At 58.1% G+C, this 20,489-nt stretch overlaps 1 long non-coding RNA gene across 1 annotated transcript; it reads right to left on the bottom strand.

The window, feature by feature from the left end:
• Positions 1-7,066: 7,066 nt before the first annotated feature.
• LOC125752812 (uncharacterized) lies at positions 7,067-11,881 on the bottom strand. The gene is made up of 3 exons (XR_007403187.1): positions 11,644-11,881; positions 8,179-8,323; positions 7,067-7,315 (listed from the first exon to the last, which is right to left on the bottom strand). It is a non-coding gene; the product is annotated as an uncharacterized LOC125752812 (long non-coding RNA).
• Between the last annotated feature and the right edge of the window lie 8,608 nt (positions 11,882-20,489).

Below are 20,489 nucleotides of genomic sequence, written 5' to 3'. Positions count from 1 at the left end.
CCCCCGGATGCCCGGTGGTGCTCTCTCGGCGCCCTCACCGGACACAACTCATGTCCTTCGACGGAGGTTCAGGGTGCTGGGCAGGATGGTCCAGTGGCAAATCCAGGTCCCCGTGTCTCTCTGCCAGGCGTCTCCAGGCCAGGGCACATCCCCCTGTGTGTGGAGCGGGTGTCAGGAGGCAAAGCTCCTTGCAGCCCGCAGCTGCTCTGATGTTCAGACAGCCTCCCCGCACCCCTGCAACCAGCCACCAGCCTCGGTTTCCCACTCAGGGTTGCCCTAGACAAGCCAGGCCCTTCTTTGCTCTGCCAGGCCTCCAGCTGTTGGATCGCCACTCCCTTCTCTCTGAGTCTCTCCCCGTTCCCCGAGGTAACACACCCGGCCCTGCAGAGGGTTGCAGGGTAGACGAGGCCCCTCATCAACCCGGCTGGAACCAGCTGTGGAATTTGCAGACACATTCAGTAATTCAGGAAAGCCCCACCTTGTTCCCCCTGGGTCCCTCCACTTGCACAGTGCTGCTCCGCTCAACACATCTGAGCCCAGCTGGAGGCCCCGGGGCTGAACTCCATTCTGACACCATCCACCTGCCGAGAGCATCAGGTCCCACAAGTCAGCGGCTCGGTCCCACAGGACCAGGCCACCAATGTCAGCCACCAATGGCAAGTTCAGATGGGCACCTGTGCTTCTGACCGCCTGGCGGCAAACGGCAAGTTCCCGCAACCTCCTCCTTCGATGAATTTGCTGGAACGGCTCTCAGAAGTCACGAAAACAGCCTAGGTGCCACATACCACTTTCTCCTAAGCGGATACGACCAAGGATACAGGTGCACGTCCAGCTGGAAGAGGCATGTGGGGTGAGGGTGGTGGGAAGGGGCTTCCCTCGGTACACGGTGTACCCCCAGCCCCTCCAAGTGCCACCAGCCCAGAAACTCTGAGAACCCTGCAATCATGGGATTTGCATGGAGGCTTCATCACATAAGGACGATTGATCATAAACTCCATCCCCACCCCTCTCCCCTTTATGGAAAAGAGAGGGTGAGGCAGGACAATTCCAACCTTTGAATCATGGCCCGGTGTCTGGTGACCGGTCCCATCCGGCAGCCCACCGAGACTCACCTTCGAGCAAGGACATTGCATTCACCCAGAAAATCCCAAGGGGTTTAGGAGCTCTGCGTCAGACTGTGGTCAAAGCCCAAGTATTAGAACAAAAGATGTGCTAGTGCTCTTACCACTTAGGACATGACAAGGGTTTTAGGAGCCCTGCCAAAAACCAGGCCCAGAGACCAATCTCGGTATTTTCTGTCCTCTACCTTTAGTGCAGAATAAAAATGTAAGGCCCTTGTTCAGAAATTATTACACGTTGCAAAATGGCAGCAATGGCGCGTCGAATCAGCTCAGGGCCCAGGCCGCACACCCAGGAAGACAGCCCCACCATGGTCACTGCCCCCTGGGGACCCCCTGGCCTGCCAGGTCCTCCTTCAAGGGCAGGGCTCAGGCTCTCTGGGCCTGGTCAGAGCAGGCATCCGACCCGGTCAGGTCTTACTCCCTTACTTGGCGTTGCAGCCTGTGTTCATAGATGAGCCACTGTCCTCTGCACCCCCGCAGGGCTGGCCAGGAATGCAGATTCCAGGCCCCCTCAGCCCCGCCCCCCGACCTCTTGGGTCAGCATCTCGGGTGTGAGCAGGGGCCTCTGCCTTCTAAACCTGGTCCTCGGCAGGAGGAGCTGCAGGAGGGCAAGCTGAGAATCAGGGGGTTGGGGGGGGCCTGGGGCTCATTCTGCAGCCTCTGGGGGAGGAGGCTGGGCCGTCCCTGGACTTGACAGTGAACTAAATGCCTCCTTATTTTCCCAAGGGCTGTTGGTCAGCCCCATCGGCCCATCCTTGGTGTGAGCATGCTCCTTCTGACCTTCTCCTTGCAAGAGCAGGCCTGACCTGACATCATCACTGCCGGGAGGGAAGCAGACGAGGCGGGCCTGAACGCTGTCCAGGTGCCCCAGGTGGAAGACGGAGGGGCCCGGGGCCCGTTCAGGTCCTGCCGCGTGCCCAGGAGGCCAGCCGAAGGAGCAGGGCCACCAGGGTGCAGGCAGCTGGGAAGGAGTGTGGACGTCAGCACGTACCCTGGAGGGAGGGGACAAAACACGGGACACCTGTTAGCAGCCACAGCCTCGAAGCTCAGGGAGTTCCCCGAGGGACCGTGCCCCGTGGCTGGATCTGTGGCCTTCCTGCCGGCCCTTCTCTTTTCTGGGCCTCCCATCCTGGTTTTCCTTCTCAGTCCCCAGACCAGCTTTCCTTCTGGCATCAGCAGCTCAGCTCAGGGCACGAGGGGGCCTCCTGGGGCCTCCAGCAGGTCAGAGCCCCAGCTCAGCGTTGAACTGAGGTCTGTCTGGGGCCAAACCCAGAGTCAGAGGTGAGCGAGGGGCCTCGTGTGTCTCAGGTTCTGGCCCCCACTGCCTCTCTGGGAACGTTTGGGAAAGGAGGCTGGTGGCCTCCCCACCACCATTCCCACCTTTGGGGGATCCTTTCACAGTCCGACGTCATTGCGCCCCTCCGTCTACGGTACATGGTTTCTGGTTTTCAGGAGCAGAAACTGAGTCTTCGCACAGCAGGTGGTAAAGCGTCTATGCGGCAGGAGCAGGCCACACCCACATTCTGGGACAACTGTTAGGAGGGTACCCTGTGCACAGTTACAGAGCAAACCTTTGGGGACAGAGGTTTTCCCCAGGAAGGAAACGGCCCCGGGGACCAAGCCAAGAGGTCTGTGCCCTCTGTGAAGGGGATGTGCAGGTTTCAGGGCCCAGGCGTCTACACCCGGCATTTCAACCCCCATCCTCTGACTGGGCCAGGTCAGGGACTTCTCCTTCCCACAGCAGAGGGGGCAAGGGTGGCACGAGGGGATTCAGGGAGTGACCCCAGCACAGGGGGCAGCTCCGGGCGCTGCACAAACCACCAACAGGGCCGCGGGTTTCCTCCATGAAAGTGGCAGTGGCCTGGGGGCCTGCAGGGCTCTGCTCAGCGGTTGTCACTCTGCAGACCCCAGGAAGAGAGTCCGGTGGTGACCAAGCGCTTGGACCCCGCCAGCTGGGCGAGGGCCTGGGCAGGCAGCAAGGACCCAGTGAGCCTCCACGGGCTTGACGTTCCGTAACTGCGTCAAAGGGAGGCCCCAGCGTCGTCTCAGCACACAGACCAGAGCAAGGGGGACAGAAGACCTGCATCCAGAACATTCCTGCTGAAATGTGGCGACAGAGCATGGCAAGGAGAAACGCCCCAGAGATGGAAACCTCCCGGGGCTGCCTTTGGAGCAAATGTGCACTCTGCAGGCTTAATCCAGGAGGCTTTGTTCTTTTCTTTCTTTTTTTTGGGCGGGGGGGGGGGGTTGTTCTTTCTTGTGTTAATATTCCAGTTCTTTTGTCCTCATCAAAGCCCTACGTGCTTATGTGTCTTGTCTTGCTCGGCCGTTTCTGAGCTGGTTAGACAGAGGCCCGTGTCCCCAGATGAACTCAGGATTTCAAAAAGATCTCTGGCCCCGATCTATCCCCAGTCTTTCCAGAGACGTCCTCCACACGCACGATTTGTTCTCAAGCCTTCAAGCCGGTGCGTGATTCGGGGTAATCCCGCTCCCCATGGGAATGGCAGGGCCAGGAACCAAGGCTGCACGCTGGAATCCCCCGGGGATTGAAAAGGCGACACCAATGCATGGGCCCCACCCCAGAGACCCTGACTTAGTGGGATGAGAATCTGGTCCCCACCCCCCACCCCGCCCCCGTGATTCCAGCGCAGGGCCTGGGCAGGAAGATGGCTCTGCAGCACAGCACAGATGCCAGCCGACCAGCAAGAGGCAGGAAGGCCCTCGGTCGGCACCAGCTGTGTGACTTTGGCAAAGGCTCAGAGCTCCCTCGACCTTGGGTTCCCCACGCGTGAGTCGGGACAGCACCCCCGCCTCCTAGGTCTCCCAGGACGGGCCAGCTACAGGCCAGCAACCTGGGGATGCTCTGCTTCTTCAAGGTGGTGCGTCGGGGCCGTGAGCTTGACACCTTGCGAAGGGCACCAAGCACGTGGGCTGGAGACACCAAGTGCGGCGTGAAGCCAGGTGGATCTGCCCTCCCGTGGGTTCTGTGACCTCGCTGAGCATCTGTCAGGAGGTGGCAGGGGTGTTCTTTCCAAGGGCTTCTGCAGCAGGCAAGGGCTGGGCCAGGTGGGACCCAGCAGGGACCAGGGAAGATGCGCAGATGTCAGTGGCCTAAGGCCAGGAGGGACCACAGTGTCTCTGGAGGCCCCACCTGGGTGGGGACAGAGAAGCTCCAGGCAGGAGTGGACGCAGATCCTGGGCCAGACGGCCTATGTGAGCTTCCAGCCTCCACCCTGGAGAAGGTGCCTGAGCCTCAGCCTCTCCATCAGAGCAGGGGGCCTAGAGCCACCCTGAGGGCTGAAGAGACTATCCAGACGTGTCGTCAGGATTACCACCTGCCCCGTGGGTGGGACGGTGGCAGCCACTGCACGGGTGCGGCTCCTTTCTTGTCGACAGCAGTCCTGCCGCTCGTCCCTTGCTCCCCGCTTTTCTCGGTCAGACACCTGGGACTCAGGCTGAGTCACTCGCCTGGGGTGATAGAGCCCGTGAGCAGAGGCAGAGCCAGAATTTGAACCCACGTCTGCCTAACGGCGGAGACTGCTGTCCTCGGGCGCCTGGCCTCGTCTGAACAGGCCGTGCTTTAGAGCCGCTTGAAGATGGGAAGGAGAGGGGGGGCCCCGGGCAGCTGGGGGAGAGGCAGGTGGCTGCTTGTCTGACGGGAGCCCCCGGGCCCCCCAGAGAGGAGCACAGGGCACATCAGTGGGGGTGCAGGAGGCAGGGGGAGCGGGGAGGCCCAGAGAAGCCGCCGCAGGGGATGAGGCCCTGCTGACTCGTGGCTCCTCACGCTCCGCGGGGCTGTCCCCGAGATCATCTCTGATGGGTGACCGACGAGAGAACGAGCAGGCCCTGCGTCCAGTCCCTGGAAGGGCAAGAAGGGTCGCAGCAGACAGGGGGGTGCTTGCCTCCCTGGACAGGCCCCAAGGGCACACGGGGCTCATCCTGCCCCGGGGGCCTCTGCAGGCCTGGATCCCCCGCCGGGGGTCCTCCCTCCCCACGCTGGGTCTGTGATCCCCGGGGGACCGGGCTCTGCCCTCCAGCCTCGCAGCCGTCCTGCCCACCCACGTCCCTCCGTGTCGGCCTGTCCGTGCCTGCGGCTTGGCTGTCCCCCTGCCCAGACTGGAGAGGCCGCATGAAGAATGAGATAGAGAGAGGAGAGAGAGAGAGAGAGAGAGAGAGGCCATGAGCTGGGCCCGGGACTCCGACGCCAGGTTGGGGCTATGCCCCAATGGGGGGACAAGCCTGCCTGCTGACAGGTTTCTTCGGGAAGCCCTTAAGTGTCCCCCCATGGGTGCTACTCCTGGGTGGTGACATCCAACCTGGCCCCTGTTCCCTCAGAAGCTCTGAGCCTCCGTCTCCTAGCGACGGTGGCCTCTGCTGTCTGCGCCCTGAGAACAGACCCTCGGGAAGAGGGATCTGGCATTGGCTAGGGCTGCAGGCCGAGCAGCCCCGCCGGCATTACAGGCGGGAGTGTGGCCCACAGTGGAGCCACAGTGACTGAGGTCACAGCCTGTGGTCACCTGGAATGAAGGGCTCGGAGCCCAGCGGCGGTCGCCTGAGTGGCCGCAGGGGTGAACCAGTGTGAAGGGCGTGAGCCGTGGGGGCTGCCGCTCTTAATTATGAGCAGAGTTTGGAGAAAGCAGTGAGGCTTAAGGCATGTTAACAGAATCAGAGAGCTTGTCTTTGCAGCCGTGGCTAACGTCACTCAAAACTGAGCAGAGGGGCGCCTGGGGGACTCCGCTGATTGAGTGCCGGACTCTTGATTTCGGCTCAGGTCATGATCTCAGGGTGGTGGGTTCGAGCCCCACCCGGGGCTCTGCACTCAGCGGGGAGTCTGCTTCTGTACCTCTGTCTCTCCCTCTGCCCGTCCTTCCCCTAAAATGAATAAATAAATCTTAAAAAAAAAAAAAAGGATTCACTTGACATTTCATTTTTAACAAAACAAAACAGAGTCTGACTTTAACACAGAGCAAACTCCTAGCCCCTCCAGGCCTCTTAAAGGAAAGTGCCAGAACCTTGGGCATAGTTTGGGCACCTTGGGAATGTTGCTGAGATTCCCAAAGCCCCGGAGCCCACAAAGCCCCCTCCCAGCTGATAAAGCTGGACCTCTCATCTCCTCCTCACTCGGCAGCCCTTGTCGCCTGTCCACCTGTCACCATGCAAGATGACAGAGAGGAGCCCAATCCTCAGGAAACAGGAGGGTATGTACCTTCCCCTACCCAAACCCCCAGTATTTGCCTGTTTATTTATTTATTTATTTTTTATTTTTTTAAATTTTTTTTATTTATTTATGATAGTCACAGAGAGAGAGAGGCAGAGACACAGGCAGAGGGAGAAGCAGGCTCCATGCACCGGGAGCCCGATGTGGGATTCAATCCCGGGTCTCCAGGATCGCGCCCTGGGCCAAAGGCAGGCGCCAAACCGATGCGCCACCCAGGGATCCCTTGCCTGTTTATTTAATCCCAAACTCAGGGAATCTATGTGAGAATGGATTTGAGAATATTAGCGCTGATTTTATTAGTACAGCTGCACTTAGCGAAACTCGGGAGACCCGCAGGGAGTGAGCTGAGAGTGGGGCTGTTGGCTCAGCCACGGACCGGAACGTGGACTCGGTGCGAGCCCAAGATAAAGGAAAGGAAGCTTTCCGAGGTTCCTTGCACTGATGTGGAGCAAAGAATCCACAGCTCCGGGGATGCCTGGGTGGCTCAGCGGTTGAGCACCTGCCTTCGGCGCAGGGCGTGATCCCGGGGTTCCGGGATCGAGTCCCATGTCGGGCTCCCTGCATGGAGCCTGCTTCTTCCTCTTCCTCTCTCTGCCTCTCTCTGTGTGTCTCTCATGAATAAATAAATAAAATCTTAAAAAAAAAAAAAGAATCCACAACACCGGTCCCCTCCTCCACCCCTTGCCCCCCCCTCACCTCCAGGTGGACACAGTCCCTTTACCTGCTTGAGAGGAGTTGTCAAGGTTATCACCAGTGTCCTTGAAGAGAGATGAAGTGAATATCCACCCTCTCCATCCCCAGGGGCTGCTGGGACAGCCTAAGGTTTGCTGCCCTGAGAAGGGCTCTCTGATTTCAGAGGGGGTGATGGGAACCCTGAGGGGCCAGGGGACGTCTTCCTGAGATGTGCAGCAGGACCAAGTGGCGATCACGGGGCCGGCCTGCAGAAGTCTTCCACTGATCACAGGAGTCCCAGGACCTAAGTACACAAACTGGTGCTAAAGTCCAGCCTCCTTGATCCATATGACCGAAGAAACTTCCAGCCCCACAAGCAGAGACCCGGCCTGACTCCTCAGGGTGGAGAGTCACGGTGCTTCCTCCACCCCGAAGGCCTCAGAGTTCCTGGAATTCTTGAGGAAGTTCCCAGAGTTAACACTGCAGGTCAGTGACACTACAGGTTAACGTTGTAAACCTGCCCAACCGCCTCCCGAGCGACCTGTGGCCCTAACGGGGAACCATGGAGTGGGCAACGAAGCACCAACACTTTGGGGGGATTATCTGACACTAATCCTGAGCTCTAATGACCAAGGACCCGTTAGTAGGGTCTAGTGGCTACGGCCCACCGGTCTGGACCCTGGTTTACAGGAGTCAGGATAAAACATATTTTTGAAAGCTTCCATCATACATGGGCCTTGTGGATTCAGGACTCTGGGCCTTGGGGGAATTTCTGGGCTATTTGGCTGGTTTGGCTCTGGCTTCCCAGCTCACAGTAAAACCCAGCAAAGCGGATGTCTCCGAAGATCCCTCTCCTTGCAAAAAGTGTCAAAGCATTGCCACATCCCTGTGGAAATCAGAGATACCGTCTTTAACGTCGAGCCTCAAAAAGACAGAGACAGTGATTGAAATTCTATCTGGTTTGGGCTTCGCAGCGACCTAAGGGTCCCAGGGCACTGCAGGGGATTTGCCGAAGCTTAATTGGGTGGGGTCTCCACCTGCAGCCATGCTCTCCCGGGGCCTCTTTGCTGGAGCAAAAATGGGCAGTGATCACACCTCTGAGCAGCGATGGATGCGGGAAAGGCGCGCTGCAGCCCCACAGGCAGCCGGCACCAGGTGGCTCGTTACCTGGCCGGGCCTGCAGAGTTCTGGCGCTGCAGGGTTGCCCTCTGGTTCCCTGCTATACAACATCATCCACCGGGACTCGAACCCCTCATCGTCGCAGAAGACCTCAGGCTGGACCGTGACACGGATAACAGCGCGCAGCAGGCACCTGCCAAGCGGAAAGTACCGGGATCGTCCAAACAGGTCAGCAAGACACCTGTGCGCCCGAGGGGATGATAAACCCCTCCTGCCTGAGCAGAGTTCCTGGGACTGCCTGGCATCTCCCCTGCAAAATGAACCCTGGAGTCTTCACTGAGAAAGGGGCGCAAAGCATGGTGAGCCCCTGTGGATTCTGGAGACAACAGGTATTACATCTCCTTTGTGGCGAGAGCAAGTGAAGTCTTTCTAGCTGATTCCGGCCTCGGTGCAGGGAGCTGGGCCCCTGATGTGGAGCAAAGAATCCACAACTCCCGGGACGCCTGGGTGGCTCAGCGGTTGAGCACCTGCCTTCAGCCCAGGTCGTGATCCCGGGGTCCTGGGATCGAGTCCCACATCGGGCTCCCGGCATGGAGCCTGCTTCTCTCTCTGCCTGTGTCTCTGCCTCTCTCTGTGCGTCTCTCGTGAATAAATAAATAAAATCTTTTAAAAAGTGGGGATCCCTGGGTGGCTCATCCGTTTTGCGCCTGCCTTTGGCCCAGGGTGTGGTCCTGGGGTCCCGGGATCGAGTCCCACATCGGGCTCCCGGCATGGAGCCTGCTTCTCCCTCTGCCGGTGTCTCTGCCTCTCTTTCTCTCTCCCTGTGTCTATCATAAATAAATAAATAAATCTTTAAAAAAAATCTTAAAAAAAAAAAGAATCCACAACACTTGTCTGGAGAGTAAACAGTGTCCTATGCAGCCCTTCCTCCACCCCGAGGCCCAGGGTGCCCTGAGTGTCTATGCCAGACCAGAAGGTGATGGACCAGAGGACCCAGGCCAGCCCCGAGGAAGGGTTGGCAGCACAGACGCCCAGCTGCACAGCAGAGCCACACTCCCAACAGCGAGTAATGGTCCTTCACTGAGAAACAGCTCCCGGGCTGAACGTCGGCCGTGGAAGATACCAAGTGACTGTGAACTTGAGTTAGACGTCCCGGACTGAGTGTGGGGTGAGCCATCAAGCCACGGGCTGGTGTGTCCAGCGCAGCTAATGACCAGGGGAGGCGGCAGGTACGGCCTTCGGAAGGTCCCGATGGCACAGGTAAGGTGAATGAGCAGATGGCTCCCGCTCCCGGTGCTCGAGCTCCTGCCACCAGGCTGACGCCGTGTCCTTCCAGGGAAGCCCTGTGGCCAGTTGCTTTAGTTTCCTGGGGCTGCTGACTCAAACCAACCTAATTTATTGTCTCATGCTTCTGGAGGGCAGAGGGCCGAAATCACAGTGCCGGCCGAGCCGCGTTCGCTCTGAAACCTGGAGAAGTCCAGCTCCCTTGCCTCTACCAGCTTCTGGTGGTTGCTGGCAATCCTTGGCATTCCTTGGCTTCTGGATGCATCCCTCCAATCTCTGCCCCTGTCGTCCCATGCTGTTTGCACCCTGTGTGTTTGTCTCTCTTATAAGGACACCAATCACATTGGATTATGGGCCTACATACCCCAACATGGCCTCATCTTCACTAACCACATGTTCTGGAAAGCAGAGAAGCACCCGGGAAGCACAGTGGGGATGAGACCCAGAGGCAAATGCAGGACACCCCGCAGTAGGGCTCTGGGCAGCCGGAGACCAGTGTGACCCGGGATGGGGGGGGGGGGGTTTCTGTGAAAGGAGCAGGACTGGGGGCCACAGAGAGGGTGGGGTGGGGCCCAGGGTGCAGGGCTGCACTGCCAGGAGGAGAGCCCGGACCTGGGGACCTGCGTCTGCAGGAGCCAGCTGGCCGGTGAGCACAGGAGAAACTGAGTCTGGCAGGAATACCTTGAGTAAATTAAAGGAACAGATGTGGGGAGGCCGGGAAGGACACACTCCTGGCAGCACGACAGGGAGGAGGTGAGGGCAGGTAAGGCAGGTATTCTGTCCCCAAGGATAGAGGTAGGCAGTCTGTCCCTGAGCCTGGCAGTGGCCAGGGGTTCTGGGCTGGAAAGACGGAGAGAAGAAGGGAATTTGGCCTGAGTGGACTGGTAGGATCAGGGAATCTGCTGGAGAGGAGAGGAGAGAGAGGGGATGGGGAAGGGGAGGGGGAGAGCCCCTGGGCCCACCCTGCCCTCCACCCATTACCCACAAGCCCCCGAGGACCTGAGGGTTAGCTCTACACCACAGTGCACATCACAGAGCCTTAGGAGCTTCTTAGACCTTGAAGCCATCATGGGGCCTCCCCAAATGCCACCCCCCATACCCTACTTGAAGGCTCATGTCCCTTGGCTTGTTTTTTTCCCAAAGTGTGTTTTGTCCTTTTTTTTTGTTTTTAAGATTTATTTATTTATTTGAGAGACAGTGAAAGCACGAGCAGGGTTGTCTTTATTACCCCCGTCCTCATCTGTGCATCAGAGGTTATAGCCAGAGCATGGAGGCCGGTTCCTGAGGCCTGGGCCCGGTGGCCCCAGGAGCAGGGCTGCCCGCACCCGCCCCAGCTGCACGCCTGCTGGGGAAGGACGCCTCTGCCCCTGGGTGCCAAGGGCTCCTCTACTCACTGAGCTGGTCAGGGGGCGTTCACTGCCCAGCAGGTGCAGAAGCACCTGCTTCACAGATTGGGTGGCGCTACCTCGGCCGCACCCTGGTCCTCTGTGATCTGTCCACTTTCTCCAGAGCACCGGACCCACCGCACCCCTGGGCGCAGGGTATGCAGAGACGCAGGCCACGAGAATTGGCTGAGGGGAATGGAAGTGTGTCCTTCACAGTTGGAGAAACGTCAGTTAAGAAGGGGCTCAGAAGGGGATCTGTGGCTCAGTGGTTTAGTGCCTGCCTTTGGCCCAGGGCACGATCCTGGAGTCCCAGGATCAAGTCCCGTGTCGGGCTCCCTGCATGGAGCCTGCTTCTCCCTCTGCCTGTGTCTCTGCCTCTCTCTCTCTCTATGTTTATCATGAATAAATAAATAAAATCTTAAAAAAAAAGAGAAGGGGCTCAGAAGGGTGACCAAGTAGCTCTTCCAGCTAAACGAAGGCGAGTGGCCACCCCGGAGCGGCCAGGGGCTCTGGCTCTGAATCTAGTGACTCTGACCCCAGGGACAGGCCTGCGCCGTCTCAGCAGGAAGAGCCAGGGAAGCGTAGCCTCATCCTGCCGCTGTACAGGTGGGGAGACTGAGGCCCGGAGCTGGATCCAGAGCCCAGCCCTCTGGCACCATCCCCACCCGGTGTCGGGCTGCCCAGCGGGGCCCCCTGTGTCCCAGCCCCGGGCCCTGTGCGAGTCCGTGAGAACCCATACGGCCGGCTCGGGGACAGAGCAGAGCACAGCTCTCGGGAGGGGATGCTCCTGCCCGGGGTCTGGGAAAATGGAGAAACCACTTAGCACAAGGTCCTGCTTGCTAACCTGCCGTGTCTGAGATGTCAGTCGGCCTCCAGGCGCGCGGCCCAGGTGTAGGGCTCCTTCCTGCGAACCTGGCAGAGGGACGCTGGCCACGCGTGTGGCCTCCCGTGACCCGGTGCCGCTGTGCTCCTGGTCCGGCTGGCACAAGGCAGCGGGGGCCCCTGGGGCTTGTCCCAGGCCTGAAAGTCAGCCCAGGGCGCGGAGGTACAGGCCGCCTCCTCCTGCCTGGCCGTGGCCTGGATCCCGTGCGCTGAACACTAACTAGTACGTGTCTGTAACGTGAGAAGCTGGGGAAATAGAGCAAAGTCCATGAAGAAGACAGAAATCTCTCATAAGCACGCATCTGAGCAATCCTAGGAGCTGCTTGGCGGCCTGTTTTGTTCTAGGCTTTTCTCAGTGTATAAACGTGACTTTCGAAAGTGGGTGTAACTGGGTCACACCACCTGCTCTTTCATATACTAGGGTTTTTTTTTTTAAGATTTTATTTATTTATTAATGAGACAGAGAGAGATAGAGAGAGAGAGAGAGAGAGAGAGGCAGAGACACAGGCAGAGGGAGAAGCAGGCTCCACACAGGGAGCCTGACGTGGGACTCGATCTCGGGACTCCAGGATCACACCCTGGGCCAAAGGCAGACGCTCAACCGCTGAGCCACCCAGGGATCCCGTTTTTGTTTTTGTTTTTTAACTGAATATAATATTCTGTGGAATCTCCCACATTGGTATACATCATCCAAGAGCAAAATTATGAATTCCCTTAATTTAAGCCCATATTTTTAGAGAGGTTAAGTTATCCATGGTGCCCAGCCTGGTAAATCCCCGCTGGCAAATAAATATCCAAATAAAAAATGCCACTCAGTGGGGCGCCCGGGTGGCTCAGTGGTTGAGCATCTGCCTTAGGCTCAGGTCGTGATCCTGGAAACCGGGGATCGAGTCCCACATCGGGCTCCCTGCATGGAGCCTGTGTCTCCCTCTGCCTGTGTCTCTGCCTCTCTCTCTGTGTCTCTCATGAATAAATAAATAAAATAGTTTTTTTTAAAAAAGAAAAAGTTTTATGTGTATTATTCTATCAACCTACATGACAATGTGTCAGATGGCAAAATTGGGCAGAGATGGCCTATTCCCCCCCACACACCCCGGTGTTCCTTCAGAATTCCTGGTTGCTGAGTGGGGCCATGTGACAAATTCTGTCTAAAGGTCGGTGAGCTAAAGTGTTGTGTGTGACTCCAAGAAGTGCTCTTTAAAGAGAGGCAGAGAACCCCACAGTGCTCCTTACTCATTTTCGCTACCTGGAAATAAGACATGGTGGCTGGAGCTTGGCAGCCACATTGAGCCAGGAGGTGAGAGCTTCCTGCAAGGATAGCAGAACAGCAAGAAAAAGGGGGATGATATTCCTGCAGATTATGAAATCACCCTGTCAGCCCAGGACTGCTTGCCAGTAGAACTTCACGTGACAGAAAAATAAACTTTTATCTTGTTAAAAAAATAAATAAATAAAAAGGCTATGGCAGGCCTTTTAGAGCCCTGGGCTCTTTCCACAGATAGCTCCCTACTATTAGGGAAGATTGTTAACATTTATTGAGTGCCTACCACTTGCCAGACATATTATATACCTTATTTAATTAAATTTAATGTAATTTAGCTTAATTTAATTTCCCCAACAACCCTGCAGTGTTAGTAATATTATCCCATCCTACAGATGAAGAAACTAAGGCTCAAAGAGGCTGAGGAACGTGTTAAGTCACACAGCCAGTAAATGATAGAGTGCCACTACCCAATCTCTGTGGGACTCTTCTCACTTAGCCTCTCTGCCTCCCAAACCCTTCTGGTTCACTTGCTTGCTTGTGCTTCCACCGAGAAGAGCTCCCACCTGAGAAAATGAAGTTGCTAAAGGTGGCTTTGTCTTGTTTTCTGCCAGCCACACATTTGAGCTGAAGTTCCAGAAACCACGCCATTTCCCAGGGATGTGAAGGAAAATTTAAACCATGTTTTAATATCAGTAAATTATTTTCTTCACTTAAGGGGGGGAAGCCCGTCGTCAGCTATAATAAATCCAACTCAATTACCCTTATTAGAGTGATGACTGTTCATGCCACTCTAATTGGCTTCTCTCGGCATTTTCATTAAGAACCTGCATCTTCAAAGGTTTATACCTCAGACGCATCTTTACTTGGAGCTGAAATTTGGCCTTAACAGCCAGATGGGGAGCCCAGGCGCCACAGGAAGGAAGAAAGCCCAGCCCCCAGCCCCGGAGCCAACCCTCTGTGCCTCGGATGGTGCTGGCAGGTTCGTCTGGGCAGCTCGTCACTGCACGGTTGTCTCCACAAGGACCTGAGTCTTGTTGGGACGGGCCCCTGCGCTTGTCAGGTGGCAGTGGGGCCATAGCCTGGCCAAGACTGGGCTCCAGCTGGGATGCTGGCAGCTCATTTCACTGGGAAACAACTCCCCAGGGGACCCCCCGGAGCTGTGGGGTACGGTGGAAGGAGGCCAGAATGAGAAGTCAGACCTGGGTCGTGGTCCTCCTTGCTGTCCTGTGGTCTTGGGCAAGGTGCTTGGCCTTTTGAATCCTTTTGAATAGTTTTCATGAGGCTCAAATGAGATCAAGCATGGAAAGCAGTTATGGAAAGTGCTAGAAAGATGTGAATCTCTGTTATGCTGCCTACATAAGTCAACAGCAGTTGACTTCTCTCTTAAGTAGGACGCTTGGACAGGCTGGTTTTCAAGACTGGTGGAGACCCAGACTCAAGTCAGTTCTACGTGCGTGTGTCAGGCCAGCAAGAGTGGCGGCGTGCCCCCTCAGGAGGACGGGCTGAGGGGTGGCTGAGGGGAAGGGTGCTTTGGTCGGACGGCCCCGGGTTCCAATCCTGCCCGCTCCACTTACTCTCCAGGTGACTCTGGGCAGGTCACTCAGCTTCTCTGAGCCCCGGTTTTCACCAGCATAAAGTGCAGGTCATAATTGTGCGAGGTACAGGCCAGCACAGGTCGGCCGTCCACACAGCAGACCTACTGTTATTAGCAGCGGGTAGACTTGCAGGATTCAGAGAACCTGGAGAATGGAGGGGAGCTGCCCAGGCCCGGCGACTGCTCGAGAGGGAAAATAAAAACTGTCCCGCCCAGCGGAACCAGGCCTGTCTGAGGGTGGCTTTTGGGGAGCTCACCTGGAGACCTCAGTCTAGGGATTCCCCACGGGACCCTCAGCTCTCCCATCTGCCACCCCCCTGCTGCTTTCCTGCTGCTCGTCCACACCAGCAGCGACAGAGCCAGCCTGAGTCAAGGGGCGCTCAGCACAGGGGGAAGGGCTTCTTCCCGCGGCCCAGATGCAGGGCGGCTGTGGGAACAGGGAGGCTTGACCTCGCCCTCGGCTCCTCCTTTGGCCCCACAGCCCCGCCCTGGGGCACCTCCTTGTGTGACCGTCTCCCCCACAGGCTCAGGCCCGACCACGAGGAGACTGCACTGGAGCACGCGGAGCGTGGCCCTGGGCTCAGCAGCCCACCCTGGCTGGCTTCACCCACCTGCCGGCTGGAGCAACTTCCTGGGCCTCAGTTTCCTAGTCTGTGAAATGGGGTAGCAGTGCCTACCGGGCGGGGCTGTGGTCAGGTATCTTTTTTTTTCTTTTTTTTTTTTAAGATTTATTTATTTATTTATGATAGAGAAAGAGAGAGAGAGAGAAAGAGGCAGAGACACAGGAGGAGAGAGAAGCAGGGTCCATGCAGGGAGCCCGACGTGGGACTTGATCCCGGGACTCCAGGATCGCGCCCTGGGCCAAAGGCAGGCGCTAAACCACTGAGCCACCCAGGGATCCCCTGTGGTCAGGTTTCAACGAGGCCGTGTGCTCCGGGGGCTGCACTGGGCCCCGTGCAGTGGGCTTTCAGCAGACAGGCCGGAAGCAGCAGGTCTGGAGCCCCCAGGACCCTGGTGACCACCCGGCCCCACCCCATCATCTGATGGACCCATGGTCTGGGCATCTGGGGTGAAGGCCGAACCCACAGCTGCCCCCCCCGCACCCCTCCCACCGAGCCGGCTCCACTCACCCCTGCTCCAGCGCCTCCCCCACCAGGGCTCTTGTCACCTGCTTTGTCCCACAAGCTCCTCGTCCGTCTCTTGGCCTCCAGCCCCTCCGTCCCAGTCCCTTCTGTGGCCACCGCCTCCACCGTCCTCCTAAAATCTCTCCTTTCGGAAGTCCTCCGGGCTGCGACCGTGTGACTCCAAGTACCCGGCCCTCCGGGAAAGGCAGTGGCGGTTCGGTGGGTGCCGACGGGCGGAGGAGCTGCAGGCCGTGAGCACGCTGCGGGATGCGGTCACGGTAGACACACGACATCGGACGGTCGTCCAGGCCTCTAGGATGCGGGACACCGGGAGGGACCCTGAAGTAAACCACGTGTTCTCGTCAGCAACGCACGAACATCGGTCCGTCGGTTGTAACAGCTGCACCACGGCAGGGCCCTCTGTTAGCAACTGGAGAGAGTGGTGGGAGCGAGGGGGACACGGGAACTGTGTGCTTTTTGCACTGTTTTCTGCACACTAAGATCACTCAAAAAAAAACCAAACACAACTACTATTACTCTTTTTTAAAAAAGCCTCAATTGTTCTAAACCTCTCGATTTCAACCTCTCCATTGGACCCCGAGGCCCTCTAGGGATGGACTTGGCCTCCACCCCAGTCTCCCACCTCCCGACCTAAACACCCCCGCAGTGCCGGGTCAGTCTTGCATCCCCAGCACCCTGGGCCCCGGATCCACCTTCGGGCCAGAGGTCAGCCTGTGTGGGGTCAGAACCAATGTAACTCAGCCCGGGACCCCGATGGAGATGCACTGGGCACCCCCCGGCTGTGGGGGTCCTCACGCCCACCCCGCCGCTCCTAGAGCTGGTCTGAGTGGACCGGCCTCCCTCGGGCTCCCAGGTGCAGTAATGGGCTTGGTTTTGGGGTGCTGAGAGGCACCGCAGGGAGGCCTGGGGTCCCGTGTCCTCTAGGGTGCTCCCAGCTGGAGACCCAGGGGCAGGAAGACCCGGGGTCCCTCCTCCCGTGTGGTGGGGCAGCTGTGTCACTAGTTCTAAATGTCCCTCACGACGACCCAGGAGATCTAGTTCCCCCTTGGTTCAGACGGGAGCGCCGTCAGCTGAATAGTGGGAGCAGGGGGGCGCTGACTGCAGAAGAGAGACAGGCAGGGAGCAGGTTCTCCCGAAGAAGGAGCCAGCCCCGGGGTCACCCTGGCTTCAGCCCCGAGAGACGTGCTCCCCATCCCTAGCCTCCAGAGCTATAACAATAAACTGAGTTTTATTTTTCCCTCCCTGCCCCTAAGCTCCTCTGTTTTGTTTCTTAAATCCCATATATCATGGGAAACAAACTGAGGGTCGCTGCAGGGGAGGGGCGTGGGGGGACGGGTTCACTGGGTGACGGGCATGAAGGAAGGCACGGGATGTGACATAGGAGGAATCCCTGGCCTCTGCCTCGGAAACTAATAATGCATTGTATGTTCATTAAGTGAATTTAAGTTTAAAAAAATTGAAAAAAGAAAAAAAAAGAATAAATTGGGTTATGAGTCATTCAATTTGCAGTGTTTTTTTTTTTTTTTAAAAAAGATTTTATTTATTTATTTGAGAGAGAAAGAGAGACCTGAGTGGGAGGGAGAGGGAGAAGCAGACTCTCTGAGGAGCAGGGAGCCCGAATCCAGGGGCTGGATCCCAGGATCTGGGATCACAACCTGAGCCGAAGGCAGACGCTTCACTGACTGAGCCACCCCCCGACTCTGGTCCGTGCGCCCCTGGGTCCCCTGGGTTCCGGGGACTTGCCGTCTGCCACCTGCACCACAAGGCCAAGGGGCCACAACGGGCCAGAGTTGTGCCTGGCCTCCTGGGTGGGCCGGACTTGACGGGCCGGGCCGCTGCGAGGTAGTCCTGGCCACGTCCACGGGGTCGGCCCCTTCCAGCCTGGCGCCTCTGGCCCCGGGGTCAGCAACTCCAGCTGCCGCTCGGGCCTCCTTCCCCTGCTGGCCTCACACCGGGCACCTCCTCCCGAGGCCAGACCCCGCACCTCCCCTGCATGTGGGTGCCCCTCCCCTCTGCCCGCACACCCCTGCCCTCCCCCTGCCGGCCTGTGGTCCCGAAGCCCCCTTCCCAGTTCACCTGCAGCCTCCGCCCGGCCTCGCTGCCCGCTTCCCACACCCCTTCCTCCTCATCCCTCCTCCCCTCCGGGGCCCTGACTCCCCGCTGCTCAGTCAGAGGCCCACTAGCTCGCGCAGGACTCGCTTCTTCACCGGTTCTTCATTCAACAGACTGCAGTCAAACCCCGACAGGTGCCAGGCCGCAGCTGGGGGCTGGGGATACAGCACGAACCAGCCAGAGAAATCCAGGCGCCTGGGGGTGCTCAGGGGTTGAGCGTCCGCCTTGGGCTCAGGTCATGATCCCGGGGTCCTGGGATCGAGTCCTGCATCGGGCTCCCTTCATGGAGCCTGCTTCTCCCTCTGCCTGTGTCTCTGCCTCTCTGTGTGTCTCTCATGAATAAATACATAAAATCTAAAAAAAGAAAAGAAAAATCCTTGCCTTGGTGGGTTCCATTCCAGGGGACAACCCCCCATAAAATACTAAGTGCAGCAGCGGGGAGAGGGCACAGCAGGGCAGGGGTGCTGGGGGCTGCTGCAGGGGAGGGGCTGTGCAGCCAGAGGGCAGGGTGCCCCTGGACCCAGGCTGAGCCCCCCGGCCCCCCCATGTCAGCCTGCTCTGGCTCTCCCTACCTCAAAACCCACAGAAGATGAAAAGAAAAAAAAAAAAACAAGCAAAATCTTCCTTGATCCTACTCCACCCCACCGCACCCGCTCTCTCCCTTTCCTCTCTCCTCCTAACTTCTCACAGGACCCATCTGGGTTCTGGGTCCTCACCGCCCACCCTCCCGCTCGGAGCCTGTGCACCGAGGGGCCCCTCCCGCCAGCAGTCAGGGCCGATTAGAGAAGAGCCCCCCGCACACCCCCCGGGGCATTTCGGGGAATGGAGAACATAGGAGACGGAGGACCCACCCGAGGGCAAGGGGTGCAGTCAGCAGAATCGGGGGGCTCCAGGGTGCTGCCGGGTTCCAGGCCCGGCTCTTGGGTCCCTGGCTGCAGGCCGGCCCCCGCTGGGGCATCATGGACCCCGTGGACCCCAGGCCCCAACAGCAGACCAGCCTCAACGAGCGTGGGCAAGGGGGTGTGCAGGGTCCCCCCAGCATCACCAGAGCCCAGCGGGGAAGAGCAGGGGCGAACCAGCTCCCCATGTTCCCTCTTGTGTCATCACCTGCTCCTCCTGGTTTGGCTCCTAAATTTGGGGTGGTGGTGGGGGGTCTTTTCCTCCTCCTTCCTCACCTCAGGCTCCTCTTACCCAGGTAATTGCAACAGCTCACACTCAAGCTTCTTGCCTCTATCCCACCTCCACACCGCTGCCCGGGTGGCCTGTCCACATCCAAATCCATCAACATGGACCCTTCTGGAATGGCCCCTCAGCCCCAGCACCCCAGCACCGCGAGATGAAGCCCCTGCTCCTCCTCAGGGGGTGCACAGCTGCCTGATGGGGCCCTGGCCTCCCTCCAACACGAGCACTTGTTCCTGGCTGTATGTCTCCGTCACATCGTCCTTGCACCCTGACCTTGGTTCGAGCAGCCCGTCGGTGCCAGGTCTTTCACCTCCTCCCTTTGCTCAGCTAATGCTGACACAGCTTTTTTTCTTTTTTTTTTTTTTTTAAGATTTTATTTATTTATTCATGAGAGACAGAGAGAGAGAGAGAGAGAGAGGAAGAGAGAGAGGCAGAGGGAGTAGCAGGCTCCATGCAGGGAGCCCGATGTGGGACTCAATCCGGATCTCGGGATCACAACCTGAGCCGAAGGCAGACACTCAACCCCTGAGCCACCAGGTGTCCCAATAGCCTTGAAGACTTGGACCGGGAGTGGCCCTCCACTGGGGCCTTGCGGGTGCTGCTGGGATGTGCCCTTTGGACAGAAAGCAGGGTGTGGGCAGCCTTGATCAAGGGTCTTGACCGGGGCAGGCACCTGTGGCTCTCTGCAGGAAGGGCCCGGGTGGACCTTGCCCTCTCCTCAGCTCCGTGGAGCACCGGCCACGGGCCAGGCATTGTGTGGTGCTGGGTTCAAATGCTCACCAGGAGACAGATGTGCAGAACAACCCAAAATGCTGGGTAACCCCAGCAACCCCAAGACTCCTCCTGGTTGTCCTAGTCTCCAGCCTCCCCTTCCAGCCCTTCCTTCTCTGGGCTCCCGGATGGCTCTTTCCAAAGTCATTTGGAGACTGTGACTTCCCTGCTCAAAGGAACAGTCCATTGGTCTCCAGATACAAAGCCAGAGGCTTGACATTTCGGGGTCCTCATTATCTGGTTCTGGTCCTGTGTTCCAGTCTCGCCTCTTCACGCCCCTTGATGTGTAGGCTGTCTCTCATGCCAGGCTGTTTCTCTGCCTCACTCCACCATCCACCAGAGGGGTCCTAATGCACAGTGCAGAGCCAGGCCCTGAGATTGGCAGTGGGGGTAAAATGATGACCAAGGCGTAGCCCTGCCCTGGGCATGGGGCTCGCGATCTAGGACCACAGCATTTCCCCTTATCTTGTCTGTTGTTCAATGAATAAATGAGCAAGGTGATGGATGCAGTAAGCAGATGGCTGAGACCCCAGACAAGAAGGCATCGATGAGTCTGTAAGTGATGTACTTGGAGGCATTCCTGTCTGGGGGAGAAGGAGGGGAACGACTATGTGATTTCTCCTAGAGGGAGGGGTGAGTGTAGGTTGTCATGGACTGAATGTTGTGTACCCCTTACCTCTGCCCCCCATATTCAGCCCCAGACCCCAGTGTGATGGTAGTGGGAGGCAGGTCCTTCGGGA

This window comes from Canis lupus, chromosome 17 (assembly GCF_003254725.2).
Source record: "Canis lupus dingo isolate Sandy chromosome 17, ASM325472v2, whole genome shotgun sequence".
Lineage (NCBI taxonomy): Eukaryota > Metazoa > Chordata > Mammalia > Carnivora > Canidae > Canis > Canis lupus.
Note: the sequence above shows the minus strand (reverse complement) of the source record. Positions and strands in the feature narration are given on the sequence as shown.